The 22,098-nt window shown below is 34.8% G+C and overlaps 1 long non-coding RNA gene across 1 annotated transcript; it reads left to right on the top strand.

Moving 5' to 3' along the window:
• Positions 1-19,160: 19,160 nt before the first annotated feature.
• Positions 19,161-22,098, top strand: LOC140163886 (uncharacterized). The gene is made up of 3 exons (XR_011860422.1): positions 19,161-19,293; positions 19,885-20,230; positions 21,748-22,098. It is a non-coding gene; the product is annotated as an uncharacterized lncRNA (long non-coding RNA).

Below are 22,098 nucleotides of genomic sequence, written 5' to 3'. Positions count from 1 at the left end.
AAGCTATCACTATCAGACAGGAATAAATGCCAACTTGATTTGGTTTAATTAACCAAGCTATCACTATCAGACAGGAATAAATGTCAACTTGATTTGGTTTGATTAACTAAGCTATCACTACCAGACAGGAATAAATGCCAACTTGATCTGGTTTAATTAACCAAGCTATCACTATCAGACAGGAATAAATGTCAACTTGATTTTGGTTTAATTAACTAAGCTATCACTATCAGACAGGAATAAATGCCAACTTGATCTGGTTTAATTAACCAAGCTATCACTATCAGACAGGAATAAATGTCAACTTGATTTGGTTTAATTAACTAAGCTATCACTATCAGACAGGAATAAATGTCAACTTGATTTGGTTTAATTAACTAAGCTATCACTACCAGACAGGAATAAATGCCAACTTGATTTGGTTTAATTAACTAAGCTATCACTATCAGACAGGAATAAATGTCAACTTGATCTGGTTTAATTAACCAAGCTATCACTATCAGACAGGAATAAATGTCAACTTGATTTGGTTTAATTAACTAAGCTATCACTACCAGACAGGAATAAATGCCAACTTGATTTGGTTTAATTAACTAAGCTATCACTATCAGACAGGAATAAATGTCAACTTGATCTGGTTTAATTAACCAAGCTATCACTATCAGACAGGAGTAAATGCCAACTTGATCTGGTTTAATTAACTAAGCTATCACTATCAGACAGGAATAAATGTCAACTTGATCTGGTTTAATTAACCAAGCTATCACTATCAGACAGGAATAAATGTCAACTTGATTTGGTTTAATTAACCAAGCTATCACTATCAGACAGGAATAAATGCCAACTTGATTTGGTTTAATTAACTAAGCTATCACTATCAGACAGGAATAAATGTCAACTTGATCTGGTTTAATTAACCAAGCTATCACTATCAGACAGGAATAAATGTCAACTTGATTTGGTTTAATTAACTAAGCTATCACTATCAGACAGAAATAAATGTCAACTTGATTTGGTTTAATTAACTAAGCTATCACTATCAGACAGGAATAAATGTCAACTTGATTTGGTTTAATTAACTAAGCTATCACTATCAGACAGGAATAAATGTCAACTTGATCTGGTTTAATTAACCAAGCTATCACTATCAGACAGGAATAAATGTCAACTTGATTTGGTTTAATTAACTAAGCTATCACTACCAGACAGGAATAAATGCCAACTTGATTTGGTTTAATTAACTAAGCTATCACTATCAGACAGGAATAAATGTCAACTTGATCTGGTTTAATTAACCAAGCTATCACTATCAGACAGGAGTAAATGCCAACTTGATCTGGTTTAATTAACTAAGCTATCACTATCAGACAGGAATAAATGTCAACTTGATCTGGTTTAATTAACCAAGCTATCACTATCAGACAGGAATAAATGTCAACTTGATTTGGTTTAATTAACCAAGCTATCACTATCAGACAGGAATAAATGCCAACTTGATTTGGTTTAATTAACTAAGCTATCACTATCAGACAGGAATAAATGTCAACTTGATCTGGTTTAATTAACCAAGCTATCACTATCAGACAGGAATAAATGTCAACTTGATTTGGTTTAATTAACTAAGCTATCACTATCAGACAGAAATAAATGTCAACTTGATTTGGTTTAATTAACTAAGCTATCACTATCAGACAGGAATAAATGTCAACTTGATTTGGTTTAATTAACTAAGCTATCACTATCAGACAGGAATAAATGCCAACTTGATCTGGTTTAATTAACTAAGCTATCACTACCAGACAGGAATAAATGTCAACTTGATTTGGTTTAATTAACCAAGCTATCACTATCAGACAGGAATAAATGTCAACTTGATTTGGTTTGATTAACTAAGCTATCACTATCAGACAGGAATAAATGTCAACTTGATCTGGTTTAATTAACCAAGCTATCACTATCAGACAGGAATAAATGTCAACTTGATTTGGTTTAATTAACCAAGCTATCACTACCAGACAGGAATAAATGCCAACTTGATTTGGTTTAATTAACCAAGCTATCACTATCAGACAGGAATAAATGTCAACTTGATTTGGTTTAATTAACCAAGCTATCACTATCAGACAGGAATAAATGTCAACTTGATTTGGTTTAATTAACTAACTATCACTATCAGACAGGAATAAATGCCAACTTGATCTGGTTTAATTAACCAAGCTATCACTATCAGACAGGAATAAATGCCAACTTGATTTGGTTTAATTAACCAAGCTATCACTATCAGACAGGAATAAATGCCAACTTGATTTGGTTTAATTAACTAAGCTATCACTATCAGACAGGAATAAATGTCAACTTGATTTGGTTTAATTAACTAAGCTATCACTATCAGACAGGAATAAATGCCAACTTGATTTGGTTTAATTAACCAAGCTATCACTATCAGACAGGAATAAATGTCAACTTGATTTGGTTTAATTAACCAAGCTATCACTATCAGACAGGAATAAATGTCAACTTGATTTGGTTTAATTAACTAAGCTATCACTCTCAGACAGGAATAAATGCCAACTTGATTTGGTTTAATTAACTAAGCTATCACTATCAGACAGGAATAAATGCCAACTTGATTTGGTTTAATTAACTAAGCTATCACTACCAGACAGGAATAAATGCCAACTTGATCTGGTTTAATTAACTAAGCTATCACTACCAGACAGGAATAAATGCCAACTTGATTTGGTTTAATTAACCAAGCTATCACTATCAGACAGGAATAAATGTCAACTTGATTTGGTTTAATTAACTAAGCTATCACTATCAGACAGGAATAAATGTCAACTTGATTTGGTTTAATTAACTAAGCTATCACTATCAGACAGGAATAAATGTCAACTTGATTTGGTTTAATTAACTAAGCTATCACTATCAGACAGGAATAAATGTCAACTTGATTTGGTTTAATTAACTAAGCTATCACTATCAGACAGGAATAAATGTCAACTTGATTTGGTTTAATTAACTAAGCTATCACTCTCAGACAGGAATAAATGTCAACTTGATTTGGTTTAATTAACTAAGCTATCACTCTCAGACAGGAATAAATGTCAACTTGATTTGGTTTAATTAACCAAGCTATCACTACCAGACAGGAATAAATGTCAACTTGATTTGGTTTAATTAACTAAGCTATCACTATCAGACAGGAATAAATGTCAACTTGATTTGGTTTAATTAACCAAGCTATCACTATCAGACAGGAATAAATGTCAACTTGATTTGGTTTAATTAACCAAGCTATCACTATCAGACAGGAATAAATGTCAACTTGATTTGGTTTGATTAACTAAGCTATCACTACCAGACAGGAATAAATGCCAACTTGATCTGGTTTAATTAACCAAGCTATCACTACCAGACAGGAATAAATGTCAACTTGATTTGGTTTAATTAACCAAGCTATCACTATCAGACAGGAATAAATGCCAACTTGATCCGGTTTAATTAACCAAGCTATCACTATCAGACAGGAATAAATGCCAACTTGATCTGGTTTAATTAACTAAGCTATCACTATCAGACAGGAATAAATGCCAACTTGATCTGGTTTAATTAACTAAGCTATCACTATCAGACAGGAATAAATGTCAACTTGATTTGGTTTAATTAACTAAGCTATCACTACCAGACAGGAATAAATGTCAACTTGATCTGGTTTAATTAACCAAGCTATCACTATCAGACAGGAATAAATGCCAACTTGATCTGGTTTAATTAACTAAGCTATCACTATCAGACAGGAATAAATGCCAACTTGATCTGGTTTAATTAACCAAGCTATCACTATCAGACAGGAATAAATGTCAACTTGATTTGGTTTAATTAACTAAGCTATCACTATCAGACAGGAATAAATGTCAACTTGATCTGGTTTAATTAACCAAGCTATCACTATCAGACAGGAATAAATGTCAACTTGATTTGGTTTAATTAACTAAGCTATCACTATCAGACAGGAATAAATGCCAACTTGATTTGGTTTAATTAACCAAACTATCACTATCAGACAGGAATAAATGTCAACTTGATTTGGTTTAATTAACCAAGCTATCACTATCAGACAGGAATAAATGTCAACTTGATTTGGTTTAATTAACTAAGCTATCACTATCAGACAGGAATAAATGTCAACTTGATTTGGTTTAATTAACTAAGCTATCACTATCAGACAGGAATAAATGTCAACTTGATTTGGTTTAATTAACTAAGCTATCACTACCAGACAGGAATAAATGCCAACTTGATCTGGTTTAATTAACCAAGCTATCACTATCAGACAGGAATAAATGCCAACTTGATTTGGTTTAATTAACTAAGCTATCACTATCAGACAGGAATAAATGTCAACTTGATTTGGTTTAATTAACTAAGCTATCACTATCAGACAGGAATAAATGCCAACTTGATTTGGTTTAATTAACCAAACTATCACTATCAGACAGGAATAAATGTCAACTTGATTTGGTTTAATTAACCAAGCTATCACTATCAGACAGGAATAAATGTCAACTTGATTTGGTTTAATTAACTAAGCTATCACTATCAGACAGGAATAAATGTCAACTTGATTTGGTTTAATTAACTAAGCTATCACTATCAGACAGGAATAAATGTCAACTTGATTTGGTTTAATTAACTAAGCTATCACTATCAGACAGGAATAAATGTCAACTTGATTTGGTTTAATTAACTAAGCTATCACTATCAGACAGGAATAAATGTCAACTTGATTTGGTTTAATTAACTAAGCTATCACTATCAGACAGGAATAAATGTCAACTTGATCTGGTTTAATTAACCAAGCTATCACTATCAGACAGGAATAAATGTCAACTTGATTTGGTTTAATTAACTAAGCTATCACTATCAGACAGGAATAAATGTCAACTTGATTTGGTTTAATTAACCAAGCTATCACTATCAGACAGGAATAAATGCCAACTTGATTTGGTTTAATTAACTAAGCTATCACTACCAGACAGGAATAAATGTCAACTTGATTTGGTTTAATTAACTAAGCTATCACTATCAGACAGGAATAAATGTCAACTTGATTTGGTTTAATTAACTAAGCTATCACTATCAGACAGGAATAAATGCCAACTTGATTTGGTTTAATTAACTAAGCTATCACTATCAGACAGGAATAAATGTCAACTTGATTTGGTTTAATTAACTAAGCTATCACTATCAGACAGGAATAAATGTCAACTTGATCTGGTTTAATTAACCAAGCTATCACTATCAGACAGGAATAAATGCCAACTTGATCTGGTTTAATTAACTAAGCTATCACTACCAGACAGGAATAAATGTCAACTTGATTTGGTTTAATTAACTAAGCTATCACTATCAGACAGGAATAAATGTCAACTTGATTTGGTTTAATTAACTAAGCTATCACTATCAGACAGGAATAAATGCCAACTTGATTTGGTTTAATTAACCAAGCTATCACTATCAGACAGGAATAAATGCCAACTTGATTTGGTTTAATTAACTAAGCTATCACTATCAGACAGGAATAAATGTCAACTTGATTTGGTTTAATTAACCAAGCTATCACTACCAGACAGGAATAAATGTCAACTTGATTTGGTTTAATTAACTAAGCTATCACTACCAGACAGGAATAAATGTCAACTTGATTTGGTTTAATTAACTAAGCTATCACTACCAGACAGGAATAAATGCCAACTTGATCTGGTTTAATTAACCAAGCTATCACTACCAGACAGGAATAAATGTCAACTTGATTTGGTTTAATTAACCAAGCTATCACTATCAGACAGGAATAAATGTCAACTTGATTTGGTTTAATTAACTAAGCTATCACTATCAGACAGGAATAAATGTCAACTTGATCTGGTTTAATTAACCAAGCTATCACTATCAGACAGGAATAAATGTCAACTTGATTTGGTTTAATTAACTAAGCTATCACTATCAGACAGGAATAAATGCCAACTTGATTTGGTTTAATTAACCAAACTATCACTATCAGACAGGAATAAATGTCAACTTGATTTGGTTTAATTAACCAAGCTATCACTATCAGACAGGAATAAATGTCAACTTGATTTGGTTTAATTAACTAAGCTATCACTATCAGACAGGAATAAATGTCAACTTGATTTGGTTTAATTAACTAAGCTATCACTATCAGACAGGAATAAATGTCAACTTGATTTGGTTTAATTAACTAAGCTATCACTACCAGACAGGAATAAATGCCAACTTGATCTGGTTTAATTAACCAAGCTATCACTATCAGACAGGAATAAATGCCAACTTGATCTGGTTTAATTAACTAAGCTATCACTATCAGACAGGAATAAATGTCAACTTGATTTGGTTTAATTAACTAAGCTATCACTATCAGACAGGAATAAATGTCAACTTGATTTGGTTTAATTAACTAAGCTATCACTATCAGACAGGAATAAATGTCAACTTGATTTGGTTTAATTAACTAAGCTATCACTATCAGACAGGAATAAATGTCAACATGATCTGGTTTAATTAACCAAGCTATCACTATCAGACAGGAATAAATGTCAACTTGATTTGGTTTAATTAACTAAGCTATCACTATCAGACAGGAATAAATGTCAACTTGATTTGGTTTAATTAACCAAGCTATCACTATCAGACAGGAATAAATGCCAACTTGATTTGGTTTAATTAACTAAGCTATCACTACCAGACAGGAATAAATGTCAACTTGATTTGGTTTAATTAACTAAGCTATCACTATCAGACAGGAATAAATGTCAACTTGATTTGGTTTAATTAACTAAGCTATCACTATCAGACAGGAATAAATGCCAACTTGATTTGGTTTAATTAACTAAGCTATCATTATCAGACAGGAATAAATGTCAACTTGATTTGGTTTAATTAACTAAGCTATCACTATCAGACAGGAATAAATGTCAACTTGATCTGGTTTAATTAACCAAGCTATCACTATCAGACAGGAATAAATGCCAACTTGATCTGGTTTAATTAACTAAGCTATCACTACCAGACAGGAATAAATGTCAACTTGATTTGGTTTAATTAACTAAGCTATCACTATCAGACAGGAATAAATGTCAACTTGATTTGGTTTAATTAACTAAGCTATCACTATCAGACAGGAATAAATGCCAACTTGATTTGGTTTAATTAACCAAGCTATCACTATCAGACAGGAATAAATGCCAACTTGATTTGGTTTAATTAACTAAGCTATCACTATCAGACAGGAATAAATGTCAACTTGATTTGGTTTAATTAACCAAGCTATCACTACCAGACAGGAATAAATGTCAACTTGATTTGGTTTAATTAACTAAGCTATCACTACCAGACAGGAATAAATGTCAACTTGATTTGGTTTAATTAACTAAGCTATCACTACCAGACAGGAATAAATGCCAACTTGATCTGGTTTAATTAACCAAGCTATCACTACCAGACAGGAATAAAGGTCAACTTGATTTGGTTTAATTAACCAAGCTATCACTATCAGACAGGAATAAATGTCAACTTGATTTGGTTTAATTAACCAAGCTATCACTATCAGACAGGAATAAATGTCAACTTGATCTGGTTTAATTAACCAAGCTATCACTATCAGACAGGAATAAATGTCAACTTGATTTGGTTTAATTAACCAAGCTATCACTATCAGACAGGAATAAATGCCAACTTGATTTGGTTTAATTAACTAAGCTATCACTATCAGACAGGAATAAATGTCAACTTGATTTGGTTTAATTAACTAAGCTATCACTACCAGACAGGAATAAATGCCAACTTGATCTGGTTTAAGACATTACTTAATTGTCGTCTACGACAGAAGATGAAGACAATGTTATAATAACAAAGAATTTAAATGAGATGAATTTACGGAGGAGAAATATCTTAACCTTAATTTTGTTATATCATCTTCGATTAAAATAATTATAAATACGGAACCAACAGACTTATCAAAAAGAAATAAAGCGCAAAAGACCTACTGTAAAACAGTGCACTTTTAAAACGATATACTCATTTTTGAATAGAAACTTGTCAAATTTAACAAGGGGAACTATTCAGATGGGGACATAAGAGATATCCCCTCAAAATGACTCGCATATTCTCATCAAAATGACAAAACACTCATCAAATTTGATCAAATTGCTTGACATTTAAAATTGCAATCTTGTCATAGAATTAATAGATTCTTGTCAAAAATGATCCGACTTATCAAATTTGAGTAGTTTGTCTTGTCAGAGAGAGACTTAAAATAATCTTGTCAAATAATGAGTTGGGGATCTTGTTAATATGATATCTCTGAGCATAACCAGGTACGCATATAAATGTCAATGAAATAAACCATTTTCCAAAATAAGACATATAAGTCAGTTCTTCAAAATTCAATACAATTAAAAATATACTAAATTTAGCAATTGGCTGACACAGAGTTGCACGAGTAACCAACCTTTGTTATGCTACGTGCCCAGATTAAGCACCAACGAAATTTTGTTGGTAATATTTTTCTGTAACTTAAAGGGACGATCACTAATGTGCCAAGTAGAACACACTTTTAAGTGTAACTCTTAAAATTAAAATTTGGGCTGTTTTGGAACAAACTTGATTGTTATAATGAAACAATATTGTAGAGATAAAATCTGAAATTGACCATGAATGATAAATTAAACGTAGTCTGTTATTCTGCGCATGTGCGACTATTGGTTAAGATATACGAACGCAAATAATCGATTCTTTCATCAATGGTAGCCGTGGTTTGATTGTGAGGCGTCTGTCGTAAAATTAATATGGAAAGCTCTTTTTCAATAAAGCAAACATAGAGAAGGAAAGGAAAGGAAAGAAAAGAAGGCAGTAAAAACAAATAAGAATACGGTTTTTGCTTCCAAATAGTTCCTTCCATTCTGAAAAAGTTTTGAAATCAACACAATTAAAAATAATTTACTCAAAAATACATTGGTTGTACGTGAGTGCGGCAAACCTTTACTAATGAAGCAGAGTGAATCGTAACAAAGAAATCCCTATGAAAGAATACCAAAGAAAACGAATTTTAGGAATGTCCATTAACCACCATGTAGTAAATCATTTTGAAACAAAAGGACACCTGCAAATCTTGGCAAATAAAGTCGACATTGATAAATGAACTATAAACTGTATTTAGCAATACTAAAAGTGACTGCCGCCAAGTCTCAGGAATAAAACACCTACACTTTTTATTGTGTTCAAGATTCAGCACAAAACACATTGTTCATGTCAAATTAACGTTGACAATTCTTTTTAAATCTTTATTTTCATTGTGGTATGAGTAATACCTTTTTATCACGCTATCGCATGTTTCAGCTGATATTTGCATTTTACCAAATTAAAGTATTAAAACAGAAAAACAGAACTTAAAACAGAATATTGGAACTTTTACCTTGGTATAAAATGTGACATTTAATTTTTGTAATTGCATTCGTCTAATAATTGTGTGTCAGCACTTAAAAAAATATATACTAGTTAATTCAGAGATTCTTGTGAACAAACCCAAAATGTGGGTTGATGTTACCTCAATGACAGTTTCGTGCTAAGACTTAGCACTTTCTCAAATTGACTGACCAATTCCTGCACCTCGACGGCTGCTACCAGTTGGTGGCGCTGTTAGGAGTTGGTCGTAGATGTGCGGAAGAATGTAGTTACCTTCGTCTCTGTTGAGTGTTTTGGCCCCTCTTTCTCATCCAGATGGCTTCCTTTATGTCTTCTCTTTTTGTTCTGTTCTCTGTCTCTGATTTGTGATTCCTCCCATTCTATTACGTGATTATCTTCCGCGACGTGATCTGTTATCGCGGATTTATTATCCTCCCCTGTGATGGAGGCCTGTCTTTGTGATCTGGTAAAATCTTTCTTTGAAGATTTTTCTGCTTAAGTTTTATGTTCCTTAAGTCTCGTTCCAAAAAGTCTGGCTGTTTCTTCAATGTATGTTTTGTCGCAGTTGAGGCAGGGAATCTCGTATACGCAATCAGAAATTTGTGTGGCGTCTCGCTTATCTTTGGGGTACAATTCGATGTTTCTCAGCGTTTGGTGCGTTTTAAAGGCAGTGTTAATGCCGTGTTTCTTGAAAATCCGCCTCACGCGTTGGGAGAGACCTTTTTTTTTTTTTTTTTTTTTTTATAAGGGAGGACTGTCGATGTCATCCATCAGGATTTTGACTCCGCCTGTACTTTGGTTTGCGATTTGCTTTTACTTTGCGTGTGTTTAAAGGCCCATTCCGGGTAGCCGCATAACTTGAGAGCTTCTTTGATTTTATCTTCTTCCTGTTTTTTGTCTTCCTCTTCTGTGACTACTTTGTCTTTCCTGTCCATGAGTGTGCGTATGATGCTAAGTTTGTGCTGTAACGGAAGATGTGAGTTGAAATGCAAGTATTGATCGGTATGTGTCTTTTTCCGATATGTAAGCAGTTTGATGGAGCCGTCTTGCTTTTTGACGATGAGGGTGTCGAGGAACGGGATTTCCGTTTCATAAGTGAATTTTATGTTGTCAGTCTTATCGATTTGATTGATATGTGTATACTAGTATTTGATATGTGTACATATACTAGTATTTGAAAAATGGGGGCCCATGTTAAAAGCTGTTAAACCATTGATGAGACGGGTGCTAAATTGATTCTAATACTGTCCAGTCCATTATAGAGAGAAAGTGTCTCAAAAGTTTCTTTAAAACTTTGAACCACCATAGCTCTCACAAATATTATCGTAAGGAAAATCTAAATACATATTTGAAAAGAGCAAATTTGTGCAATTGTTTTGATACCATTTACTTTGAAATTGAAAGCATTAACACCATTTCCAATCCACCCAAATATTTTTTCTTTGGCCAGGAAAAATCTCCTATATGCTTGTGGCCCCCTGAACAAGTTTAAAACAAAACTACCAACAGGTTACATAGGAGGTTTTGCTTTAAACATGTTCAGGGGCCAATGACACATAGGAGGTTTTTCTTGCCCAACGACGATTTGGTATTTCATTGAGTTCATTTGTAGCTCAAGTGCCCTTTATATTTGGTTTTGGACTTCCGAAGGTTTAAATTCTGTCACCATAGGCCAAGAAAATATGCAATTAAGAAAGTTTCAGCGGCATGACTACGATGTTGTCAAAATTAGCTTCAATGTCAAAGCCTCTGCTTTCTTATGAAATTCCGTTTAAGACCAAGGAAAAGTCACCTGATAATAAAGTAAATGTATTCGGCCTTTGATATATTTTCCTCTTTAATCCTGCAATGTAAAGCTACACTGCCAGATTATGCAATCTTGTGATATTAAGAACAATTTTTAAAATTATTAAGACACTGTTTAATCCAATTTCGTACAATCATTTGATTGTAATACCGTAACAATTCGGCTAATGGCGCTATGTAACTCTACATATAAATGTTATTAAAACTTTTTAAGAACATTTTGTGTCACAATATTATCGTGAAGTATATATTTGTACCATTGTGAGTATAGGTCTAAAATTACGCCCTCTATTGATGGATATAATAATCATGAGTAGCACTGTATTCTTGAATTAGCAATTTTGATCTCGCGAAATGTGTAAGTCTGTGATTGGTTGAAATGATATCGTGCGACGAGACTAACCTTGGTAGCGGCAAGATTTCTTTTAAAATGTGTTTCTTTGGCTACTTGTCAAGTTCAACAGATCTATTATTGTTGTCATGGTTTACACACATAATTAATGGAAGAATAGCAAGGCAATAGACTGGAAACTTGCTTTGAAATTATTTTCATTTCAAATACTGTTTAGACACTTTTGCCGCCAAATGGTGCCAAGATCTTGAACGCTGTCTAAAGTTAATTATTAACAAGGTGCTATCACTCTTTAGGTATCTTAAACCGATGTGCTGTAAAACAACTTAATTTCGCTAGGAATTTAATTTCGCTAACTTCGCTAGAGCCTTCAATCGCTAAATTAAATTGCCGCTAAATAGTTCATTGATAGTGGTTTTACAGGATGCATAATTTAAATTGCCATAAAAAGATGACTTCTTGTCAATTCGCCAATTTAAGTTGCCGTGAAATTAAAGTGTTTTACATAATATGGAGACCAGGTTGCATCAAAATAGGTAGCACGTTTAAGGTCAAGGGTTAAATCATATAGGGTGCAGATTCGAAATGGGTAGCACTAGCACGGTTAATTTATATCATAATAAATGCAGACTCGAATGTGCAGCACGTTTAAGTGCAAGGGTTTATCATAATTATAGGGTGCAGATTCGAAATGAGTAGTTGCACATTTTTACTTAGATCATAGAGGTGAAGATTCGAAATGAGTGAATTAAATTGAAATAAATACGATATGAATAACAGTGCTGTTTTATGATGCAGATTTGAAATGTCTATGATTTAACTTAGTCGTGTAAACCATTTCTAATTTGCACCCTGTATATATTTTGGCAAGTATCGCCTTATGAGTAATAATAATATGCTATTGTCCCATTGGCGTCAGACTTTAATGGTATATGACTTTGAAAACTTTAGTTGTCTGCCGTTCTGGTTGTTGCAGATACATAATAATGCATATCTGCTTCCATACAACCTGTAATATGTCACACCACGTGGAGTTCATAGGGAATTTTGGAGGGAAATCCCCCGTTATTAAAGGCCCTCTTTACAGGTTCATTTTTGGATTTGACGAAAGTTAATATTTTTCTCATAATCCCATTAAAGACTTTTTTTTATTAGAAGACTCAGTTCACAAGGCAATATTACACACAACAGTATATGAACTGACGCATGGTTACTGGGAAACATTTGTTTGCTTCTCAAAATATATTTCAGAAATTAATAAGAGCAACTTATATTAAAGGAATCTTCACAGATCCATCGAAGACTAAAAAAGCTGTACAATTGTCTGAAGTCGCTTAAAATGGTTGATAAGTCGGGAACTACCATTAAACCATTTTCTTCAAAGAGCACTCAAGGCTACATCCATCTTTAGGATCACGTCCCCTATTTGTATTTGGAAAGATTTGCATAAAGAATTTGACTTGCTTGACAAGAATATGCAGCGTCTAACCTAGTAATTGTAGGGGGTAGTTACTTATGCATAAAAAATTTGACAGCTTAGTGATGGTAGGGGTTGAGTTGCTACATTAGTAAGAAAAATGACTTGTGTTGGGATAATGTAGTTTGAGTTTGACAGGTTTTGAATGTGCGATGTAGGGAGATGTAATGGTGTACTACATCCTGTGTACATGCATAATTGGTATTGGGAGCATTAACTATATACATACAGACTGTATCAAAATGATTGGTACCCATTAGTTATTGGTATTTTTTGACAAGCCTACTTCTTCAATATGCAGCATTGGATCCCCTTAAAATGCCCAGGGTTTATAGTTGTATGAGCATGTATAACATTCAGCTATAAATAAGGTAGCTCGTATATATGTTGCATTTTGATGTGGCAGTCTTGTTCATAATCACTCAAAGCTGATGGGTACCAATCATTTTGAAACAATCTGTATATGTATAAGTCAGAGGCCCGGGCTCTCATTTATTTGGTTTCATGCAAATTATACCCCTTTCCCCAATGGGGATTGTTTAAGATTTTTAGTATTGTGTTTTGGGGGACATCATAAAAATGAATGTAGTTAAAAAAGGTTATATTGCAATTAGTTTAAAGTAGAGAGAAAAACAGCTAGATTGCCTGGAGTATGTGGGCATATACTAAACATGTGATTCTTACTTTTTCCAATTTTGTACGCTCGATAAGATATGCAGTGTATTGAAATGGTTTGGTGATATTAAAATGACAGTATGGTTTATGGCTTTTCAGATACGTTCAAAAGTTATATAATATTGTCTGAACAAGCCAACGGAAGAATAACTAACTAAAGGAATGTTTTGCCTATTAAGACGCATTAGAGTCGTCATCGTTTCTATTCATGTCAATATTAATAACGTAGAGCAATTGTTTCGGAGTAGGTTTAAGTTCAATCTCAGGGTCATGTATAAATCGGCACGTAACCGATTGTCTAGTCTGGTCTCCAAGTCAAAAGGCAACATAAACTTTGCTAATTAAACGCAGAAACTACGTTTTACCTTGGCAGCAAACTGATAGCAAACCATTCATATACCAATTACCTACCAAATACAACCACACACAGTAACTGCTATGTTATTTCATTGTATATACTGCCTTTTACGTGGACTGATTAAAACACCTGCATCTCAAGTTTAACTTAATATCAAGTTTTAACTAACTAGTCTGAATGGGCTATTCCAGTTGAAATCCACACTACCCCTGTGGAAGATTTGGGAAATATCTTCCACAGGGGCCACAGGGGGAATATGTTTTTAAATGTAATTGGTCAGAGGTAATCATTTCGAAACCCATACTCCCCCTGTATTGTGGCTTTACCCATAACTTCCACAACTGGAGTGAGTATTGAAAATGGAAGTTACCCAATTGTCTATTCTATTCAAAATTGATACTCCCTCTGTGACAGAAGTTAGCTAAATCTTCCACAGGGGTAGTGTAGATTTTAAATGGAATAGCCCAATCTTTACATCATGGACGCCTTATACTCTTATCTAGGAGCGACTAATTTTTGACCATAAGGTGGACTGTACTTTCCAAACATAATGAATGTAGTTCACTGGTCAAATGCCAATCGTTCATATCTTTAATTAGGGCAATTGTTGAACATGCTTATAACCTTTACAGCTATATCGCGTCTTAAATCCTAACCTAACCAGTGTCGCAATGTTGCAGTGTCGCAATGTCGCAAATGAGCCTTTTGTCATAATTATTTTGATTTATTGTCATAATAATGCGCTGACGTCGCCAAAATTCCATTGTTTTGTTCACAAATTAAGCCGATAAGTAGTACCAATCCGTGCCTTTTGCAGTCAAAATGTGTTTACGTCTTTCGTACAATTGTGTACGGGGGAAGCGAGACCTTTTGTCATATTTTGATTTATTGTCATAATACGGCACTAACGTCAGCAACATTCCATTACAGTGTTCTTTTCATAACACAAACCAAGTAGAAAAATGGTATCAATCCGTGCCATTTGCAATCAAAAGGTGTTTTCGTCTTTCGTACAATTTTTGGCAATTATCGCCATAACCTTTGTCGCACTTGATTAATTGTCATAATACGGCACTAACGTCAACAACATTCCATGACATTGTTCATTTCATAACACAAACCAAGCAGGAAAAATGGTATCAATCCGAGCCATTTTCAATCAAGAGGTGTTTACGTCTTTCATACAATTTGTTGGCAATTATCGCCATGAGTAATTATGTCTTTGTCCCACTGGCGTCAGATATATGACTTTGAACACTTTAATTGCCTTTCTGGTTCTTGCAGATACATAATGAACATAATTACTTCCAATCCACCTGTAATTTGTCACATCACGTGGAGTTTATATTTGAAGAGGGAATACTGTAGGGATTCCCCGTTAAGTGAAACCCCACTCTAACCCCACTCAATTGCATTGCATTGCTGTTTTCATTAAATATTACTGGTCAACCAGACATACCTATTTGGAACGGACGAACCGACGTTGCGACTGAAACCTTCAGTCTTCAGCTGGGTTGTGGAGGAGGTGCCCGAGGTGGCCAAACTGTCACAGGCCTGGGACCGAATCATAAAGGACATTCCTCGCAGGGGCGTAGCCAGCTTTTTTTGGTGGGGGATAAAATTTCGGGGGCACAGACAGACGAAAAAATTACAGTCACAATTTGGTATTTTACACTATTTTCGCCCATTATCAGGATGGAATTGGCTTTATCTTTACAATGTGCGGGCGTAGCTCCTTGCCCCTTTCTTTTCCTTTGCCCTCCTGATTTTCTCTTTCTTTTTTTGTCAGATGGGCACTTTTTTCTTTCATTTGTTGTCAGGGGAACATTCCTCCCTCCCCCCGCTGGCTACGCTACTGATTCCTCGCCGATTGTCATCAATACCGGAAGTGTCCGGTACTCAAGGTCATTTACATCACAACCCAGCTGAAGACTGAAGGTTTCAGTCGCAACGTTGGTTCATCCGTCAAAAATAGGTATGTCTGGTTGACCAGATTTAAATTAAATCTTAATTTCAACATACCCAGAAGAATAAGAGTCTACACAGTTTGATTACTAAAAAATATTTGAAATATTTTTTTATTTTCTAGTCAAACAACTCATAGGTCTGTCCATGAATTTGTTTGAAATTCTTTCCAACTAACAACAAACGGGGTGCAATATAGCGACTCGTTAATAATTTGGCTTACTTTCCTCTTTTTCGACCTGTTTCTTGTCTTGTCTCCTGTGCATATCGATTGCATTGAACTAGTGACATAATGATGCACATACCGTGGTATTTCGCTTATGTCCATTGCCGCAAAAGTGTACAACAAGATCCTTCTGAACAGGATCCGACCTCACATTGATCTTTTACTGAGAAGCAAGCAGGCTGGCTTTAGATCGGGTCGCAGCTGTGCTCAGCAAATACACATTTGAGGAGGATCATGGAAGGCTTCAAGAAGTACCAACTTCCATTAACAGTCACTTTTGTGGACTTCAAAAAAGCCTTTGACTCCATCAACAGGTCCGTCATGTTTTCAGTGCTGCGGCATTATGGAATACCAAAGGCTGTGGTCAATGCCATACAGGTGCTCTACAAAGACTCTAATTGTGCCGTTATGGTAGATGGCAGTATCTCAGAGCCTTTCCAAGTAACAACTGGAGTGCTTCAAGGTGATGTGTTGGCACCATTCCTGTTCATTATCCTTGTAGGCTACCTTCTGATGAAATCAACTTCTGGAATTGACGCTGGAATTGTTACCTACCCACGTCGTTCAAGCAGATATCCTGCCAAGATGCTGAATGACCTGGATTTTGCTGATGATATTGCCCTGCTGGAATCTTCCATAGCCCGGGCCCAGTCACAGCTTACTAGGACTGCAACTGCAGCAGCAGATCTAGGCATTGTCATCAGCGCACCTAAGACAGAATATATGACTGCAAACTGTAACGCCCAGCCAGCTCTTGAAGTTTATGGTAGTACCATCAACCATGTCACAGACTTCAAGTATTTGGGTTCCAAGATGGGCTCTAGTGTTGAAGACCTAAAAAGAAGAAAAGCACTAGCCTGGGCAGCTTTCTGGAAACTGGAACGCCTTTGGAGAAGCCCATCCCTGCCAATCGAAACAAAAATCAAGCTGTTTCAGACAACATGTGTTACTGTCTTTCTGTACGGGTGTGAGTCATGGTAATTACCAAGGACATGGAAAACAAGATCAATGCATTTGCAACATCTTGCTACAGAATTATGTTAAACATCACACGTGTGGATCGGATTCCAAACGAAACCATCTACAACCTGACCAACACCACTCCACTGGTTGCCAGAGTCAAGATTCTTCAACTCAAATTTCTCGACCATCTACCGCGTCTTGAAGTTGGCGAGCCTGTGAAAGAATATGCGCTTTATATTCCACCACATGGGAAGAGGAAACCGGGACGGCCACGCACACTGTACTTACAGTATGTCCAGCACCTCCTGGGAGATACTGAAGAGATGCTACAGCCAAACAAAATTGTTTCGCTTGCCCAAGATCGCATTAGTTGGAGAAAGCTTGTAGTCGCCTGCTCCGCAGCCGACTGATAATGATGACGATGATGCACATCATACTTTTATTTACTTATTTTTAATTTCAATAACAAATTTAAGGCTGAAGATAGAGATGATTTATGGTGGCTTATATTCGCTATATTGTTCAGCTTTTCTTCAGTCCCGGGTTTTAACTTGCTAGATGCTTGATTAGCATATACTACCTCATACTGATACTGTTATAGGGATCGGATAGCAACGTTCACACAGCATTGTTTCTGGGACATAAGAGCACACCAGACATATCGAATTGCATTCTGAATTCTCGCATGTCCGTGAAAAAATACTGTGCAAACGTTGCTATCCGAATCCTAAGTAATTGTAATAAAGTGGTGGTTGCTAGTGATGTTCGCGAGGTATCTCAATAACTTCTTGAAAGTGTTCCGCTGAGTGTCCATTTCGAGACACAGCAACCAGGTAAATTTCAACCTGGTCTTGCCAAGTAATGAACTAAACCTGTAACAGTTACCTTATATAGACTTCCGTACATTGGTCAGGTTTAAGGGGCAGTCACTTTTTTTTAAAAGTTTTGAAGGGGGCATAAATATACTGGGGTCATATTTTTTGCACCAAAATTAGGGGTCATAAAATTATCAAGGGGCTTTTGACTATTGTAATCAATTGTTTTGTGTGGGTGGGTCATCTCATTTTCAACCCACGATAGGTGTCATCGACATATTCATTCTTCCCTTAAGATTGACATAGTGCCACTGCCAACAGTATCAACAAAAAACATCAAAGCCGCAGGGCCGGCAGGCCCGAAGCCGGAGACTCGCATAGAGTTCCAATATACAATGTAACACTGGTCAACCTTATTTGTAATTTGACACCACAGAATATATAAACGTTAAGGCGAATTTATTATTTCTCACAATAGTCAATTTCCCAATATGCTAGACATACATAAACTCCAACATACCGGGTACAGAATTAACAATATTATGACAAGCAAAGACAGAAAATGTAACATAATTTGGGCTTTTACCTGCTTAAAATGATTAATGTGTATAGCGCTAGTTATATTTTTGATAATCGTTTCTGCATACAGAGAATACGGGCCTCTAAATTTAATTTTGGCGTATACTGTTGTAGATTGAATACAAACATAATAGCCTTAGTCTAAGGCTATCAAGTGCAGAATCCATTGACATTTTAAGGAAATTTATACAACATCACCTGTTTGGAATTGCATATACATAAGCAGTAACTGTCTATGAAATTATGTATTTTTGAATAATTGACACCATTTTCCTTTCACATGTTTGCAAATTATTGTTCAATGTATGTGTCTCCAGCCCCTTATCTTGGTTCTTAGTTTTAGGTTGCCATATAAATTTCAGGGACTTATTGCTTGATTGATAGATATGGATCTATGTGAAAAGAGCCAAATATACACCTTATGGCGTGAACTTTGTTCTTTTTAAAGACTTTTCTTGTTTTGCTTGATAGTTTTATGTCAGCCATAACTTATTTTGTGTGTACATGAACTAAGTTGGTCTGAACGAGTGACGTGACATATTGTCGTATATATATACTGCTGCTTAAAAACAAATTTCGGACACTTCATATCAAGTAGGTATTAAAGAAATTTCTTGTTAAGCATTTATTACATAAAAGATTTCGCATGCGTTTGTCAAAATGTAATATAAATGTAATGTAGTAAATGTATTATTCTTGTCCTGGTATTTGGTAAAATGAAAGCGAATAGTAATGCATTGCAGTAGCGTATAAAGATTTGGTATCAGGTGTGGTGTTGGGATAATGCAAGTTGCACCTACGTTTGGGCTTTAGTGACATTTATTTCCTCAAAGGAAAGTACATACAATCTGAGGAGGATAAAAAACACGAGACATGATATGTGACCGTACAGCACGAATGAGCCGTAAATGTCCTCAATTGTATTCTGAGTTACAGTGTAAAATGGGCATGAAGGTCGTATTCATAGGTACCTCAATTTGGTGCTACGTGTACCTCATTTAATGAGATACACGTAGCACCAAATTGAAATACCTATGAATATGACCTTCATGCCCATTTTACACTGTAACTCAGAATACAATTGAGGACATTTACGGCTCATTCGTGCTGTACGGTAACATATAGAGAGAGTGAGACTCTAACATGTCTAATATCTGTACTCTTATAAACCTGTTTTGTTTGCAGTAGGCTACTATGGCTGATATCACTAATATCTGGGACAATATCCAGCCTTTCTTCAAAGACAAAATGCCGGTAGGAGAAGATGTCCTACGGCAACTTGTAGAGAAAGGGATATTGTCCGGAAGGGAGCAGATTGACGTACAGGGCAAGTCAGACCGGAGAAGTAAAAGAGAAGAGCTGTTAGAAATTCTCAAAGAAAAGCCATCTGAGACATTTTACAAATTTGTTGGATTTCTCAAAAGTGACGGGCGGTACAAAGATATTTACAAAAAGTTCGTGAGTTTGGACTCGAGTTTGGGAGCGGAACATCAAACATCCCAACCTTCGTCTGAACCTAGAAATAAGCACGGTAGGTTTTTGTGGTATAGTATCCCAGCAAACACAAAACGTTTACGACATCATTTGCAAAAGGTTATAAAAGGTTGTCAGAAAAGTTTTAAATGTCGGGTAGGTATATTACCGGTATAAAACGTTTTCATAACATTAAAAAACATTTTGTGATAATCTACTGCCCAGCAAACACAAAATGTTTTACAGAAAACGTTTAAATGTCGGCTTATAAAAAGGTTATAAAAACGTTTTAATGACACTCCAAAAACATTTTTGAAAACTTGATACAAAACATTCTGAACAAAATGTTATTTTGGGGTTGAAAAAATATTTTGCGAAAAATGTTTGCCCAAAATATTTGTAATAACGTTTTAAAAACGTTTTCATGACCTTTATATAACCCAACATTTAAATGCTATTAAAAGGTTTTGAAACCCACCATTTTAACAACATTTCTGTGTTTGCTGCATGGGTACAAATATTTTAACATAATGTTATTTTTAAAAAGCACTTAAAAACACTTTAAAAACACTTTTAAATATTTGGCAAAAAATGTTTGCAAAAATAGTTTACAATAACATTTTGAAAAACATTTTAAAAATGTATTTCATACAAAACGTTTTAAAACGTTTTCATGACCTTTATATATCCCGATATTTTAATGTTATTAAAACGTTTTTACCTAAATCAAAAGCCAAAATACGACTTATTTAAAACGTTTTTAAAACGTTTTTGTGTTTGCTGGAATGGGTACTATAACAGTGATATCAGTTTTGCGTATTGTACATCTATAAATAAAGTAACACAATAACTGATTGTACGTCCATTTGAGATTTTTCTATGTAGTAACCAGATTCAATTAAACCCATTTCATAAAAAAAATCACACCTCAAACAACGCACCTCACATGCCGTGTCACCCACTATCAAAAGTATCTTCCAGTTTTTACTTCTTCTTTTCAAGTTCTTACCTTCGTTTTTGTCTTCCCATTCTTCTCTTTCTTGTTCTTGCCTTTCATTCAGTTTGTCCATCTGTTGTCTTCTCTACGAGCTATGTAGCCTGCCCATCTCCAATTTGCTTCTTTGATCTTTTCAGTGATTATATTTTGCCCCGGGGTTTTGTCCCTTATGTCAAAATTCTTTACTTTGTCGCGTATGGTGATATGTATTATTTCCATGCATGCTATGCTATCTAGAGTTTTTGTCCCAAAAAAATTTGTTGTTGTAGGTAACACACACCCCTAGCTGGATGTCATTTGGCAATTGTTAGTTTGTGTCTGCCAAAGCATCTTCAGTCAGCCTTTAATATAATAAGGCATCAAATATTATGTAGGCCTATAACCTAGCCCACTCATGCATTAAATCCATGTTGTTTGAGTGAAAGCATGTTTGTTCTTTATTTCCTATTTGCCTTGATTCTGTTCTTTCTTTCTTTCGTTCTTTCGTTCTTTCTTTCTTTCTTTCTTTCTTTCTTTCTTTCTTTCTTTCTTTCTTTCTTATTCTTTCATTATTTTTATTTATTTATTTTTATATCAAGGTGCGGCAACAACAAAAGATTTCAGGGACGTAAGCAAACAACTCACTCACGATGACTTGCGAAAACTGTACATAGAGCTTGATATACCTGCAAAAGATATTTCAGATGCTGAACTTTCTGTAGCTCCTTCGAGAGATGTTCAATCTTTGGCAATGGCAGTTTTCGGCCGGTGGCAACAATCGAAGCCATCGGAGGCTACTCGACAAACACTGCTTAAAGCGTTGGAAGAATGTGAATTTATAAATGCAAAACAGCAATTGGAAGAAAAGTGGAACTTTTAAGTTTAAGTTTGAATGTCTGTTTATGTGACAACGGTTAAATGTTAAGGTTTATCACTGTACAGGGTGTCCC

Source organism: Amphiura filiformis, chromosome 11 (genome assembly GCF_039555335.1).
Source record: "Amphiura filiformis chromosome 11, Afil_fr2py, whole genome shotgun sequence".
NCBI classification, from domain to species: Eukaryota; Metazoa; Echinodermata; class Ophiuroidea; order Amphilepidida; family Amphiuridae; genus Amphiura; species Amphiura filiformis.
This window is presented reverse-complemented; position numbering and strand designations above follow the sequence as displayed.